The sequence below is a fragment of the Rhinolophus ferrumequinum genome, chromosome 16 (genome assembly GCF_004115265.2).
Source record: "Rhinolophus ferrumequinum isolate MPI-CBG mRhiFer1 chromosome 16, mRhiFer1_v1.p, whole genome shotgun sequence".
NCBI classification, from domain to species: Eukaryota; Metazoa; Chordata; class Mammalia; order Chiroptera; family Rhinolophidae; genus Rhinolophus; species Rhinolophus ferrumequinum.
In genome coordinates, this window is record NC_046299.1 from 15,271,136 (window position 1) to 15,287,140 (window position 16,005).

General features: G+C 37.8%; 1 protein-coding gene across 5 annotated transcripts in view; it reads right to left on the bottom strand.

The window, feature by feature from the left end:
• The window catches only part of VTI1A (vesicle transport through interaction with t-SNAREs 1A), a 327,917-nt gene that overhangs the window by 296,540 nt on the left and 15,372 nt on the right, over positions 1-16,005 (bottom strand). The gene's annotated exons all lie outside the window — the stretch shown is intronic.

Here is a 16,005-nt window from a genome sequence, read left to right on the forward strand (position 1 = left end):
AATGTAGGTTGGTTCATGAACCGAGTCTTCTTTAAACTCTACGCTCTACTAGCGGAGACTTTAGTGACTTTTTAAAGATAAATGCTATAAAACAGTATGATGTAGCAGCTTTAGTGTCAGATAGATTTGATTTCAAGCTCTGGATCCAAATTATGAGACCTCGGGAAAGTGCCTTAGCTCTTCATAGCCTCGTGTGTCTGAATGATAAACTGGCTATGAAGAATAAATGAAATACAACATGGCATTGAGACTATTAGAGGCTCTCAGTTATTCATCCCTTTCTCTAACATCCCCATCAGTTATCATTCTACATTGAGTGGTTCTCCATCAGGGATAACTCTGCCTCACAGGGCACATTTGGAATATCTGGAGACATTTTCTAACTGTCACAACCGGGCTGGGGTAGGAGTGGTCTGTTGGCATTTAGTAGGTAAAGCACAGCTTTCCCCACCCCCAGCAAAGAATTATCCAGCCCAAAATTTCAGTAGGACTAAGGCTGAGAAACTGTTCTAGACCAAAGAGAAGGACCACCCATTATCACCACGTTCAGTTAAAAGAGACAGATCATATATTTTCTGCCCCAAAGGCAAACATCCCGACTTTTCCAAAACATCGATATCGAGGTAGAATTGCATCAGATTCCCAAGTTAATGACGTGGAGTACAGAAATATAATTGAGTTAATACTCCTTGCTGTGTAGATTCTTCTGATTATTTGCCGGAGACAGATTTGCAAGCAAATATGTATTTCCAGACACATGGAAAGATTATTTCCTTAAACTCTACCTGAGGGAGTACTAAAGAAAAATAAGATGTAGATTTGTGAATCCTCACGGATTTTTTTTTTTAATTGGAGGACTGGAAAATTCTTTAGGCAAATTTGAACTTAATGACAACATCGGTTTGTACTTTGAGATATTTCTTCGTACTCCCTAGATTCCAAAAAGACATGAAAAGTCCCAGGAAATAGCAGGAGTAGGCAGATCACTGCATCCCAATAAACTGGCACCCAAGGCAGTGGCTGTTAGCATCCTTGCAACTTCTGGTGCACCTGGTACTTTCTCTCGCTTTCTCTTACACTTTTATCTCCCCCTACTCTCTCTTTTTTCTTTTCTCTCTTTTTCTTTTCCCTGCTGCTAGTGATAGTTGTTTAGCCCCAGCCATGACAGAACTCAGAAGACAAAATGCCTTGACTTAGTGGCAAGGTTTCAATAATGCTCCCTGGGAGATAAGAAGGAGAATTACGGGCGTACTTTAAATTGTGCTTTCTAGGTGCTATGCCTATGCCAAAAGATTTTGCAGAGATAGTATTAAAAAGAGACCCCGTTTTGAAAAACACTATCAAGAGCTCCAGAAATATAGCTGTGCAGAATGTATTTATTAATATTGAAAAATATGGTATTTCTAATTTTGCTGGATTTAAAAATCATTCCTCTTCAGAGTGAAAAATAAACTCTTAATACAAAGGGACTATTTATTGTAAATGAAATTGGTCTTGGAAATTTCTCTCAGAAAAATGCCACAATATGGTGTATTTTAAATATTAGTGTGTGCCACAGTGCCCTCTACGGCCATGTTCCATTTGAATTAGAAAGCAGGATTTTGCTATTCTGACAGTCTCTGAACAGACTAGTGAAGGTAGAAAGCCCTCTTTGCTATAAAATGCATGGGCAAAAATCTCACCCCAAATCTGTATTTCCAGACACATGGAAAGATTGCTTCCTTAGAATCTACCTGAGGAACTAATAATTAGCTAAAAAGCTGTAAATTTGTGAATCGTACAATGAAATTGAAATTACGTATTTTCATCAGGATAATCTCTCTGAACGAAGAGTCGATAGCAAAATAATATACCCATAAACCAAGACTCTTTAATCAATTCACTATTTTTTAAAAGAACCCTAAATAACCATTATTTCACTTTAAGAAATAGATTTTAAAATAGCAATTAAGACACAGGATAGTATTTTTTCTAATCTGAATCTTTTTTGACTGCAGTTCGGAGATAGTTTAAAAGGTATTTCATAATTAAAAACTCTAAATACCAGTTGATAGGATGATCATAAGATTTAAATTGATATCATAAGCTATGAGTTATGTTAAGTCAGAAATTTTCCAACCTGGCCACAAAAGGAATTTCAATTTTCCTCTAAACAAGAGAAATGCTCTAGTAATTCTACTATCAAGTTGTAAGTTATTTTCCCCACACCAGTGCACAGCTATCATCATTTAGAACCAAGTAGATTTTCTCTTTCTTTCTGTTCCAAATTCACTCGGCTTACTGCCAAGAGAAAATACAGACACAGGGGAGGCAAAGAGCAGTTCTGTTAAGATCAATGAAGATGTTGGCCATAACAGCGTCCTATTTATCCATCACATCCCTACTTCTTTTTCTCTGATTAGAGATTACTAGCAATTTCTTGACAATTCTTGTACCAAATTAAGTTACAATCAGTCTTGCAAGACTTCACAAGGGGAAGAAAGAAAACAATATATATGGAGCTTTTCCTACTAGATCTAGAAACGATACGTGTGTGTATATGGATATATATGTATATACACATATATATATTTTTATGGTATATAAGTATACTTGTGAACTGTATTTCTATTCTTACAAAGAACTTAATGTGCCTGTTTCCAAAGCAGTTTTCAAAGTACATATTTATAAACCAAACATTCCCATGAAGACGTTCTATTGGCATTGGCTTACTGTAAGAGGTCAGTGGCACAGTCTATTTAGTAGTATGGAATTAAAGGCTGAGGGTTCTGGTTTGTTCTAAGCCCAAGTGACATTTTCAAATATTCACTTTGCCACCTAGGGAGAAACATTATTCATGCTATGGCTCCTCTGTTTTCCCCAATAAAGGTTATCATCATACTTAACTTTAAACCAAAAGGAAATTAATTTCTAAAGTAATTTGATACAAAAGAAATGTCGGTAACTGTCCCTGTAAGATACTGGATTTTGCCAAGTTAAAAAAAAAAAATGTATTTAACTTAATAGCAGTGATGATCGGAGAGAAAAAAATGAAAATAAGTCAAATGGCACTGCGACCCATATGAAAGAGCTTCACTGTTTTCAATGCTTCATTAAATACACAGCAACCACATTACCCAGCTTGTGTAATCTTTCAATCACTTCTAATCACAAATGAGATAAAGGCCAACTTCCTCAACTTAACCAACAAGGCTTTGCCCAGTTCTGACTCATCAAGAGCTGATGCCCAAGGCACACCCCATACCAATGACAGACATCACAATGTCTGAGAGCGAGCACAGGGCATCCGATGTGAAAGACCCCCTGGGGATTCCAACGTACAGCAAAGTTTGGGAACTAAGGCTCTAGCCTCCTATTTTACACCTGAAGCAACACCAATCACTCTAGGCCTCCCCTTATCCCTCCACTATACTACCCGCCACCCCCTTTGTTTATTGTTTCTGTTGTTCTTTCAACCTGAGTAGACCCTGACACTCTCAAAGTCCTCATCTTTCTCAGGTTGGGTATTATCTACTAGTAGTGGGTGCCTTCCCTCAGAACCCCCACTTCATTCACATACAAACACTTGGCTGCGATGCCCCTCCCCAAAAGTCTGCCCTTTCACATACTGTCCCATCAAAAAAAAACAACCTAACTTTGCTTGCCACAGTATTATAATTATTAGGACTATGAGTTCCTTAAGAATTATGACTTATTCATCCTTTGATCCCTTGCACAGAGCGTGATGCATACATAATAGGTACTAAACATATGTAAGTTCTTTATAGTAATTTATACCAAGACAACAAATGGTTGAAAACCACCAAAATTAATATCTACTTCAATGAAGTGAATAGAAAGAACCCTCCCTCAGCTTCCTCACTTGTTCTTTAGTTTGAAATTCCTTTTAGTATTATTTGTTTTACTACTGAGAATTTGATTTAAGTTATTTTGGCTTTCTCCATATTATTTCTAGCTGTGTGTTACATTGCTTTTTATAGTTGGGCATATTCTAAACCAAACTCTTCGTACATGACAATATTTGGAACGTTTTAATTATAAAGCTACTTGGTTGTTGTCTATAGGTATACTAAAGTCAATTCTTAGTTGATATTAATGACAATGTTTAACAGAATCTTTCCCTTCTCCTTGTCAATACTGGTATGTTAGGCCAGGGACACAACAATGCAAACACAGTGACTCCTAACAGATTCTGGAAAATGTGTTATTAGAAATTGGGAGGGGAATAGAAAGGCAATCCAAAGTAAATAATTCACCATGTATTTTGAACACTAAATGAAAAACTCAATACAAATATAACTCTAGTAAAATGACACATGGAATAGCATGATATAAAATAAAATATAGCATCATAATTCTTCTATTAATACCTTTAATTCTGACTCTCCTAACACAAGGTCAAGGAGAAAACTTGCTTGCAAAGATTAATATCTGAGATGTCTTTTACAAAACACAATGTGCTAGAATATAAAAACAACCCAACTTAGAAGGTCATATCTGAGAGTAAGATTTCACGTTTCAATCCTTTGTGTAAGCTCCTGCAGTTAGTCTACTGAAGCACTGTGAAAGAGGCTTGACATTTTTAGGATACTGAAGGAACCTTCTGACTTGGAGATACTTTAACCTCTGGACTCTTTAATTCTAGGATTACTACTTGTGCCCAGCAAAGCCACTGACTGAAAATCAGTGCAGTTCTCAAAGTATTTGCACATTTATTATCTTATTTGATACTCATATTTGATATGGTCCAAATTTGCAGATATAGAAACTGAAGCACAGAATGAATATGCCACATCTGAGATCTCAGGTCTATAGTCTCTGACCTTTTGTCACTATTTCATACTTCCTGTCTTGGCAGAGTCATCCATGACCAAATTTAGCTTACACACAATATTAGAAAACTGTGGGATGGACCGCTTTTAACAAACATCTAATAATATATACATGATATTTTTAAAGTGTAAATAAAGCCATTAAATAGAGGCCCTGGACATGACAGCATTTGAAATGGATAGCACTGAACCACATTCTTTTAACAAAAGTAGAAAAAGAAAAATTTTAACTTCACTAAAACTGAAAATATAAATTGCAAAATTCTAACCATGGAGACAGTTTCCCTTATTGAAGCTTTACTTTCAAAATCCCATATGCCCGTAAATAAGAACAACCCTAGTCTTCAGTTGAAATTCATTTGTAGACGCCGTTTATATAAAAAGTTCAAAATGAGAAAACAATGAAACAAAAAATGTCAGTTATTGAATATGCAAAGATACAGTGTTCTATTATGGAAGTCAAAGGGTGTCAGGTAAAAAAAAAGTCAGAAGATTAACAAAGGGCACCCTTGTTTTAAACGACAGAGTAGCTTTTTAAGAGACATTTCATTTCTATAATAGGATATTTCACACCAAGGCCAATGCCATGCAATGTGATTTTTCCAAACCATAAAATCTGACACACTCTTTCCATATTAAGAATGCAATTACAGGTTAAATTCTTCATAACCAGTAACAGAAATCTCCATTATCACAGATTTCCAAGTCCGAGACAATGACAACTTGTTTTAAACAATATTTAATAAACAAATGGAGAATGAGAAAATTTGGACATTCCCTTAGAATTGTCTGTGATGGAGCTTGACCTGGAGCAGCTTTTAGGAATTTGCAAAGACATGAGGAGTCTCAAGAACTAATGAAACGCACTGAGGACGGAGTCCCATTTCTTGTTATTTCCCAGTGTGAACACACGTAAGCATTTCTAGCAAAGGCTTCTAATCCATGATCTGACAAACTTCTTAAAAGCCAAAAGGGCAATTTCATTCCATACTTGTTATCTGTTTTTACTCTTAAAGATGATTTTTCCATTGTGGAGAACTAAAGGACACAAAAGTAAACAAAACAACCCAGCAAAAAATGAGACTACGCCTGGTCCATTTCCTGGTAGGCATCCGAGGATGGGAAATCAAGAGAAAAGTCTCTGGCGAAACCTTTTCTAGCCCTATTTTAACTTCTTGTACAGGAAAGCTGAAAATCGTTGACACAGCAAAACTCTTCAACTACTATGACACGGTTTAAAACCCTTCACCCTAGAGAGCAGATCTGGCTCAGTCTTCATCACAATGAGCTGAATACTCCTAAAAGCTATAGGCTGAGTCAAAAGTGCCTAATCTGGTTTAAGTTTTGTTCTGAACCTCACAAATGTGGAACTAGGTAAAAGACAATAAGAATGGCATTAAAAAGCAACTGAGGATTCATAAAAAGAGAAAGGAGAAGTAAAAGTCAGAACCATGACGTGTCATTTCCAGTTGCTAACTTAGTTCAGTGTAACAAAGCACAAAATTGACACGCTTTATTCGAGTATTTTTGTAACCCTAGGGCCTGAGTACAAAAGCCTCTAGTTCAGTCAGCGATATTAAATAGTGCAACTGTGAGTTTGAAGATCCCAAGAACAGAAGCTTTACGAAGGCAATGGACGCAGGCCCCAGTTCTGTATGGAGCCGTGGCCCCAAGGTCTGGCTGCGGCAGCAACTTCACTCCACAGCCTCCCGTCTCCGCTTTAATGTTTGGCATTCACCAGGAGAATGCCTGGCAAGCAGTGCTTTGATAGGTGATACTCCATTTAAAAATCATTTAGCTACTTTTCTTTCTAAGGAATATGTACCGTACATGAAAAATGGGCATGACTCACAGACAAAACCAAGTAAAAAGATTGAAATAGTGCTTTTCCCAGGGAAATCAGACAGGGGTTCCACAAACCTTGATAATCTAGTTTTTGGCCGTATATTTAAAGCACATCAGATTATTTCTGACCATGGACAGTTTATAGGCAACCATTACAAAGTTTACTATTTATGAGCAAACAATTTAACGTTAAAACAGAGCTGGCTTTTTGACGGTGGTAATTAGCTTCTTCGTGCTCCAAACACCAAGTAACATTTTCCCATTAATTTTTAAACCAATGTGGCTTTAACTTAAAATAAACTGTACATCAAAAGACTGGAAAATAAACAGCCAGGAACACAATTTGACGAATTGGATTTATTTAGTTTATTTATCTAAACAGGGACCATTGGATCTCTTTAATAGGCTGACAGTTGCAGTGGGCTGGTTAATAAAACATTCAACAGTGTCTTCAGCCAATATAGAAATGCAAATCCCATCAGAAATATTTTATTCATGAAGCAGTAATTTCAGTTACTACCAGTTTCTTTTTTAAAAAATGGCACTCTGCAAATAAACAGTGCCATCTAGTGACTAATAATGAAAGCATATTTGTCAAGGGTTTATAAATAACCTTTCAAAATCTTACCTGTTTTTATCTTTCCTCTTTATTTCTTAGGTTAAGATCAAAGTAGCTAGGCAAAACAATCAAACAACAGAAAAGTCGATAATAATTTGTTAAGTTATTTAAGAAGGATTATAAGCAGAAATAACTACATTAACAGCAATAAGCTTTATATTCTTTTTGTTTTAAAGCAATTTAGCACTGTCTCTTGAAAATACACACTTCATCTGCTTAGAAGACTCAAACTACTAGAAACAACAGAAAGTTGTAACAAAAATTTGCTCCTCCTGCCATAAAATGGCACTACAACTTTCATTCCAATGATTAAAAAAAAAAATTAGTCAGTAGGTAGGAAATATTTTCCAATAAACCGCAATATCCAATCAGAAATCTGACACCAATTTTTAAAAAATAATTTCGACACACAGAAATGTGTAAATGCACACACACAGATATATCTGTACTAGTACACACTTCAACTTTGCCAGTGACTACAGTGGATGTGGGCGTTATTTTTGCAGGTCATCAAGCTCTTCAAGGAGCTACAGGCAAAAGTCTAAAGCCCAAAAGTAGTCATCATAAAACCAGTCACATTGGAAGGAAGTGTCAGAGCTTCCAAAGTAAAGAAAAATCTACTAAGGCCAACCTGAAATTCAGTACATAAGACCAACGATAAAATATTTAGTACATACTACTGTTCCATTCAAGTATATACGGTGGGGAGAAGGGTCAAGAACATGAACCTTTTACAGCATCTTGGATTAGCAGACCAGAGTGACATGCAAGCACAGATCAGCCCCCAGGAGGCATCACTACAGCTGAAAATAGACTTTTGCTCTCTTCCCTATCCAGTGGGTCCATTTCCTGTGATGGCCTTGGAAATGATAGGAGGCTACTTTGTGAATATAGGATTGACAAAGGTCAAAGCTGGAATGAGAATCCTACAAACAAAGGGGGCTAAGTGCACGATGATTTTCTAACAACTTCACCTAGCGGGGCCTTAGGAACCACCATCTTCAGAAAATAACTGCAAAGAAGGAGAACCATGTACGTGCACATAAATGTACCATTGCTTTCTCCCTTGTAGGTCATGGTCATATCCAGCTAACGAAAACATTCTTCTGTTTCTGATTAAGAAATATTGAAAATGTAACATGAGTTCAGTTTTAAACTAGATACTGAGAGCCATGAATTGCCACTCTCATTAAGCAACATTAATATAACTCTCATGAAGAAAAAAACAATCTCAGTTATATTTAATTCCAGAGTTGTAATATCCCCATAATGGCAGCTAGTAACAGTACCTTTTCTCATATAATTGTGGATTAAATGAGTAATGCATATAAAGTATTTAGCTCTGGTCTATCTATGATTTTTATTTCTTAAATCACATTCTAACACAGAGAAGACAGGGAAAAAGAACAAAAATGACCTGATGAGTCACAATAAATAAAAGAATATTTTAGTACGAGCTGTAATACTGTTGATACCCTTTGATTTGATAATCTGCCTTCTGAGAAATGACGCTGATGAAATAATCCTGTTCTAATATGTTCATTACAGCACAATAAATTATGGAGGCAATAAATGGAAATATATTAGGATTCAACAAAAGATGAACTAACATCACTGACTGAAATATTAAGCACCCATTAAAATGATTAAGACTATAGAAATGGGAAATACCAATGTTAGAATCTGTGTTTTTTAAAAAGGTGGGAAATGTGGCTAGAGTAACATCATTATTATGTAAAATAAAACAATAAATTATGCAAGGAAGTGTGGAAAGGAAAATTGGAAGGAACAAATCAAAATGTAAAATGTGGCTCTTTTGGGGTAATAGGACTAAGGTGATTTTTCTTCCTTCTTCTTTCTACTCTTCTTTAAGAATATTCCATAATGAGCAGGTATTATTTTTTACAGAGTATCAAACAACAAACATATTTTTTTAAAAAAAAATGGCAAGCATATTCATTCAGTGTACATAGTGGAGGAAAATTTCTTTTCTGGAATGGTTCTGTCCAGTTTGGCTTTCTTATTTCTTTCTAGAATGCACTTATGTTCCTACAAGAAAGATAAGCTGAAGTTACAATTACAACATGTTACCACCAACACTGTCCAAATCTCTAAAACATGCTTTCATGGTTTTCTATAGCTTCAACAGAATAGAAGTAAAATATCTCAGAGTCATAAGAACAGGAAAGATAAAATGTAAACAAAAGCATCAAGTTCTTGACTTTTCAACAAACACCAAAATTTAAAAGGGTTCCTCCTTCTCATTTGCACGTCTTTAGTCTATCTTAGACTTAAAAAAAAAAAAAGAATATGGTTACTGGCTTCATTCATAAACTCCGATACTCAAGTTGCCCATTCACCTTTAAAAGAGACTACAGGTAGTGGCAATAAAAGCTTCAAGCTGTTTCATAACATCCTTTGAACCCTGACCTAAGGGACAAACTCCGATAGTCTGCAGGTAGTTGGGTTCCTAGGCCCATTCAGCCACACTGCTGAGACGGTCAATAGAAGTGCCATTCTCTGATGTAGACGGCTCTGTACTAGGAGCTGGTCTAACAATCACATCACATAGCCTGCCAAACAGGAGAAGGACAGCATTCAGGCACCACTGACATGGGATGGAAGTGAACTTGAGACAGGGGCTAAGAAGCTGTACTTCTAACATTCATTACAATCTAACCCTCTGCCCCAAATCCTGTATGTGTGGGTAGGTCTTGAAGGAAGTTCAGCTTTGCTACAAAAAAGAAATATGCAACTATACAAATCAACCACAAGATGGCGCTAGCATCATCGTACAGTAACATCTGAAAGGCATTCAATTCACTATGTCCTGGTAACCTTATGTTGGCACGTCACTTATTTGTTCTTTTATTTTTTTTACTTACTGAGACTTGGTCAAATATTTTATACAATGTTAGAGTTTTTTATTTGTTTGTACAAGTTTAGGGATATTTTTTATTTGATTTGATTTTTCTTAAGCAGCAAATAATAATCTTAAATTTGAAAAATCCTCAAATACATTTCCCCTCTGTTTAGCTTGGTTCATTTCCTGGAATACCCTGACATGATTATGCTCTAGCTAACCTCACACCAATACTGAAAAAAGAAATTACAAAAATAGCTTAAATGTATGAATTCTAATTGTTCTTAGTTATTTTGAAATACATAAAGAGGCTATTAAATTGATTTTTATAGAAATGGGACACTGGGGGTGGGGGGTTGCACAGGATAATGGAAAGAACATTAGAATGTGTGTTTAGGTTACTTGACTCTGGTCCTGGCTTTAAATAGCAGTGTGACTTAAAGCTAAGTCATGTGATCTCCCTGACCCCCCCACCCCCATTTCTCCATCTAAAAAAATAAGGTGATTGGATTTTAACTTATCTGGACCTAATATTAGCAAGTGAACAGAATCATCAGAAGTAGCAACAGCATAAAAGGGAACATAAAGACAACCACTGACATCCTCAAACTTCCCACAAGTATAAATACAAATTATAACGAGAATTTTTTTTTTTTTTTTTTTTTTTTTTTTTTAAGGACGGCACAGCTCACAGTGGCCCATGCGGGGATCAAACCGGCAACCTTGATGCTACCAGCATCATGCTCTCACCAACTGAGCTAACCGGCCACCCATAAACCTGAATTTTAACATCTTTTAAGTAAGTATTTATTAAGTTACAAATTAAATTCTATGATTGATCACTGTAAACAGTAGACTATTATTTTTTATTCTCAGATGTACACAATTATCCTTTAAGGATTAATAAACAGTAAAACTACACTATACTTTCATGCCAGTCATGACAGAGTAATTGGTCCAAGACTAATCCTCCTACTCTAAACAACTACAAAAACGGACAAAACGTATGAAGCAATTGTTTTGAAACACTGGACAACAGGCAGGATAAGACTGCAACCCCCCAGAGAAGAGAAACACTTGAAATGAGCCCTACAGTCGCCATGGCTCTCAACCATGTAGGTACTTTCCAGAATATAGCACATCGGGGTGGAGCCCTAGTGGAGTACAGCATGTCCCTGAGCTCAGGAAGCAGACATTGGAGTTTGGGACTGCTGAGATAGATAAAATTTAGCAGGCTAATGGAAAGAGGGAGCCACAGAGAGAAGGAGCTCCAGAAATCTGTAAAGGGGTCTTTTTAAGCCTTTGGCTGAAAAACGAACTCACATATGCAGAGGGCCACATTCCATGAGGTCTTGCAGAGGACGGGTATTGGGGAGTTATGGATACAATGGAGATTCTAGAGGTCACCCAAAGCAGGGACACAGAATTCTGACCAAACAGAGGGTAAAGCATTCATTGAATTCTCCTGTCACTCAAATGGAACCCAAGAAAGGCCATACCTCAAAAGCAGCACTGCTCTCGACATGTCCTAACAAAGTTTAACAATAAGCCTTGAAGGAGTAATCTGATCTATTAGTAAATTATCTGCTTGCTCAAATAAAGCTCCAGTCTCTAAAACATGCATTCAACAGAGGTGCTACATGCCTATGGAGGCAAAAATTGGTTCTTGGGAGGATGGAGAATCTTAGGTATTACAAAGACGTGTTATCCTCCAAAGGGCCATAGAATATGAACAGATGTACAGATACACAGACTATTTGTAGTATTAAAATTTCATTAGAGAAGAGGGAGGGGCAATTAGGGAAAAAGTATCTAAAAAGATTCCTTAGAGGGGTAATAATGAAAAAAAGATTGAGATGCACTGCTCTAAAATAAAGGCTCTTAGCAATGCATGATCCACAATATCAAGCATACAATAATAAAATTACCAGACATGTGAAGAAACAATGGAACAGAAGGGAAAGTGTAGGGTCGACCTGGATTTTATTCAGCAGGCAATGAGGACTCTGTAGGATTTTGTGGCGAGTGTAACATATTCACATCCAGTATTAGAAAGATAATTCTGAAGTGGTGCGGAGGGTGGTTTAGAGTAGAGGAGGAAAGGTTACTAGACATCCAGACTGAGAAACACGAAGGCTTCCAGCAGTGGAGATGAAAGCAGGAGATATTTAAGTGGCAAGATTGTTAATTGTCAGTGCCCAGTTATTTGTGCAAGGTGATGGAGAGGGAAAAATTAAAGAAGTGACTATTGTACTGTAACAAGTATTGTACTTGTTAAATGCAAGTTTTTGTGTTTTAGGGACTCTGGGGCAGAAGTGTCCAGTAAGTAGTAAGAAACATGAATCTGGAGCTATAGAGAGGTCTGGGTTAGAAATGCAGGTTAGCATAGAGGTGGTCACTGAAGCCACAACAATGGATGACAACACACAGCGTAAGACAGTGGAGTAAGTGGACAAACAGCCTGAAGAATCCAGAATCTTCAGAGGAGGAGAGGGGCCAAGAAAAGAAAGAAAGTGGACAATGGGGTCTAAGAAAAAAGCATTGAGTTGTCCCCTGCCGTTCCCCATTGGTACAAATGTTCCCGCGAAGTTTTGATAGTACAAGAAGAATAGGAGAGCTGCTTCCTTTGCAAGAAGCATTGCAAATGAGAGATGAAGGACCGTCCCTGGTATCTTTTCTTGGGATTCAATATTTGCAGGTATGGTATATCACCATAAGAAAGTTAATAATATCTTTAAGAAGATATTCTCCATTTCTTTACAAAATAAAAGACTTAAATATAGAAAGAAAACAGGAATAAAGGAGAGTTATGTAAATAATTCCTGCAGTATATTCAAATACTTGTACAGCACGTGCTATGGTTTGGTAATGTGGAGAAAGCAGTAAAACGGGAGTCAAGGACCCACTCAGTTCTCAAGCCCTCCAATGGTTTCTCATCAACTGAGAGGAAAAGCCAGAGCCCTTGCAGATCTTTCTTCTGCCTCCTTCCATCGCCACACACGCCTCTCTCTTCTCTCTCCAGCCAGAGAACACCCTAGCAAAAAGTAGCCTCAACCACCCTGCTAATCACTCTCTATTCATTTACTCACTTTATTTTTACTTACAGCGTTTGTAACTACCTGAAATTATGACATACGTGTATTTGTTTCTTGTCTTCCCCACTGGAATTTAATTCCATGAGAGCAAGGACTTTATCTTAAAGGCTTTTTCCAGCATGTTGGACAGTGCCTGATAAACCACAGGGCTCAAGAAAGACGTGCTGAATGAAATCAATCTGAGCCTCTTGGTTCGATCGTGTGTAAAATGGAGATAGTACTCCACACCTGCTCTGTCTACTCTTCACACAATGACATGAAATCACATATGTGAAAGCGCTTTATAAACTGTAAGTCACTGTACAAGAGAAGGTGGTGGCACTAGTGAAGGGTGTTCCCCGACACTGCCGAAGAAAGCTGTGGTAGCAGGTACACACATAAACACATGAGTTGTTGACGCATCTTGGAGCGTCAGGAACACTCCTCTCTGTTAACGAAAACCTTTCGGTGTTGGGATCCATGTTTTCAAACTTTCTAAAGAGCTTGTTGAGGTCTGCAAAAGCTTCTGCTAAATGCTTCACTGTGAATTTTCATGGGGGTTCTTCTTTTCCTTTTCCTGTAGCTTCCTTTTCTCTTGCCTCTCCTTCAGCTATGCATTCCTGTTCCAATCCCAACACCTCCTTGTTAGTCAGTTCCTCAGGAACCATCCTGGGAACTCTTCCACGTCATCTTCACCCACACACAGGTTCAAGTGTTTGCCATCTCAGACACAGCCTTGTGGATTTTTGCAACCTCCTCATCCTTGGCAAATCCTCTGAAGTCATGGACGAACCTCTTCAGGTCTTCTTCCAAATGCCACTCATCTACTCCTTGGTGACATCACCCCAAGTCCAAGCAAGGTTCCTGATGCAATCGTAGATATTGTAGTCCTTCCAGAATTGCATCACTGTCTTCCTCAGTTACAGCAACAGCCTCGGCAAAGGTCCTCCTCAAGTAGGAGGCCTGAAAAGCTTCTATAATTCCATGATCCATTGGTTGGATCAAAGAGGTGGTGTTTGGAGGAAGAAACACCACTTTGATATTGGGATGAAGATGACCAATAAAAGGAGGATGTCTGGGGGATTTATCACTAATAAGCAAAATCTTGAAAGGTATGTTATTCTCCAAACAGTACTTCCCCATTTCGCTGGCACAGCAATTCAGGAGGGCATGTTGGAAGAAGAGCTGGGTTACCCAGGACTTCTTATTGCTTGCATAGTACCCTGGCAGTGTGTGCTTACTGGTAAGCTTGAAGGCCCTGGGTTCTCACTGTGCCAGATCACAAAGGGTTCCCATTTGTAGCCTGCAACACGGCCCCCAAGAAAGACTGTTATCACATCCTTAAAAGCCTTGAAACCTGGCAGTGACTTGGCCTCCTTACAGATGAAAGTCATTTCAGGCATCCATTTCCAGAATAGGGAGCTTTCATCAATACTGAATATTTGCTCTGACAAGTAATTTTCATCCACAATCAGCACATTTAGAGTTGCCAAAAATTCTTCAGCTGCCCTCACGTCAGCACCCACAGACTCACCACTGACTTGCACATTTTGTAATGAGTAACAATTCTTGAGTTGTTTAAACCACCCAGAGCTAGCAGTGAATTCAGCATCATAGTCAGGTCCAGCCCTAGCTTTCAACATAACAAACTTTTTGCTTTGGCCATGACGGTCATGGTGCTGAAAAGGATACATTTCTGTGTCTGGCCTTTAATCCAGGTCATTAGAAGTTTCTCCACATTTGATAGAGGCTCTTCTCTAATTTTTGTTAAGTTTCATTGACTTCAATAAAGCAGATCCTTTTACAGCTTCCATCACTTTGCTCTTGTTCTTCAACAGAATAGCTACGGTGGAATGGGACACGCCTGACTGGCGAGCAATAACCACCACTGATTTTCTACCTTCGTCATCCTTAATCACTTTTCATTTTGATTGCAGGTCAATCACTCAATGTGGCCCCTTCCTGGCAACATTAGCAGTGGAGTTTGTATGCTTAGGGGCCGTGATGAACGAAACAACATGAGATTAAATCAAGCACAGGAGAAAACGATGCAATCAAAAGGTGTGGTCAACATGAGAAGTAGGAGGCTGCTGCCAGCATAGTATGGCAAACTGATTTAAACATTTTTCATGTAAGTACAAAGAGTACACTCGAAATGACAAGAAAAAGTAGACTACAGTAAATACACAAAACAGTAACATAGCCATTTATTATTATATCATTATCAAGTATTACACACTGCAAATTGTACGTGATTTACTTTTATATGACTGACGGCACAGTAGATTTACACTAACATCACCGCAAACACGTGAGCAATGCACTGAGCTATGATCTTATGATGGCTGCAACATCATTAGGCAACAGAAAGTTTTCAGCTCCGTTAACCATCTGATGGGACCACCATTGTATCCATGGTCCGTTATTGACCAAAACATTATTATGCGGTGCATGGCTGTATGATTTCAGGATATTCATGAGCCTCTGAAGTCCATTCGTGAACACTGCATCTTAAAGGCTATAAACTCTGAAAGGCCTGAGATTGGGTTTCAAAATTCTAATAAATGCTAAATACTAATAAGTACTATCCAAACTCAAAGGACCACATGATTTGGATGTATTTGTGAGTCATGAATCCAATATCCCTGAAATTCCATCATTAACTAGCTCTGTAAGCATTTTTAGATCCCAAGTCACAAACAATGAAAGGTGTTGTTTGTGCTTTGCACAACTCCTGAAGACAACACACTTAGTGCTGATTGAGGTGTGTGG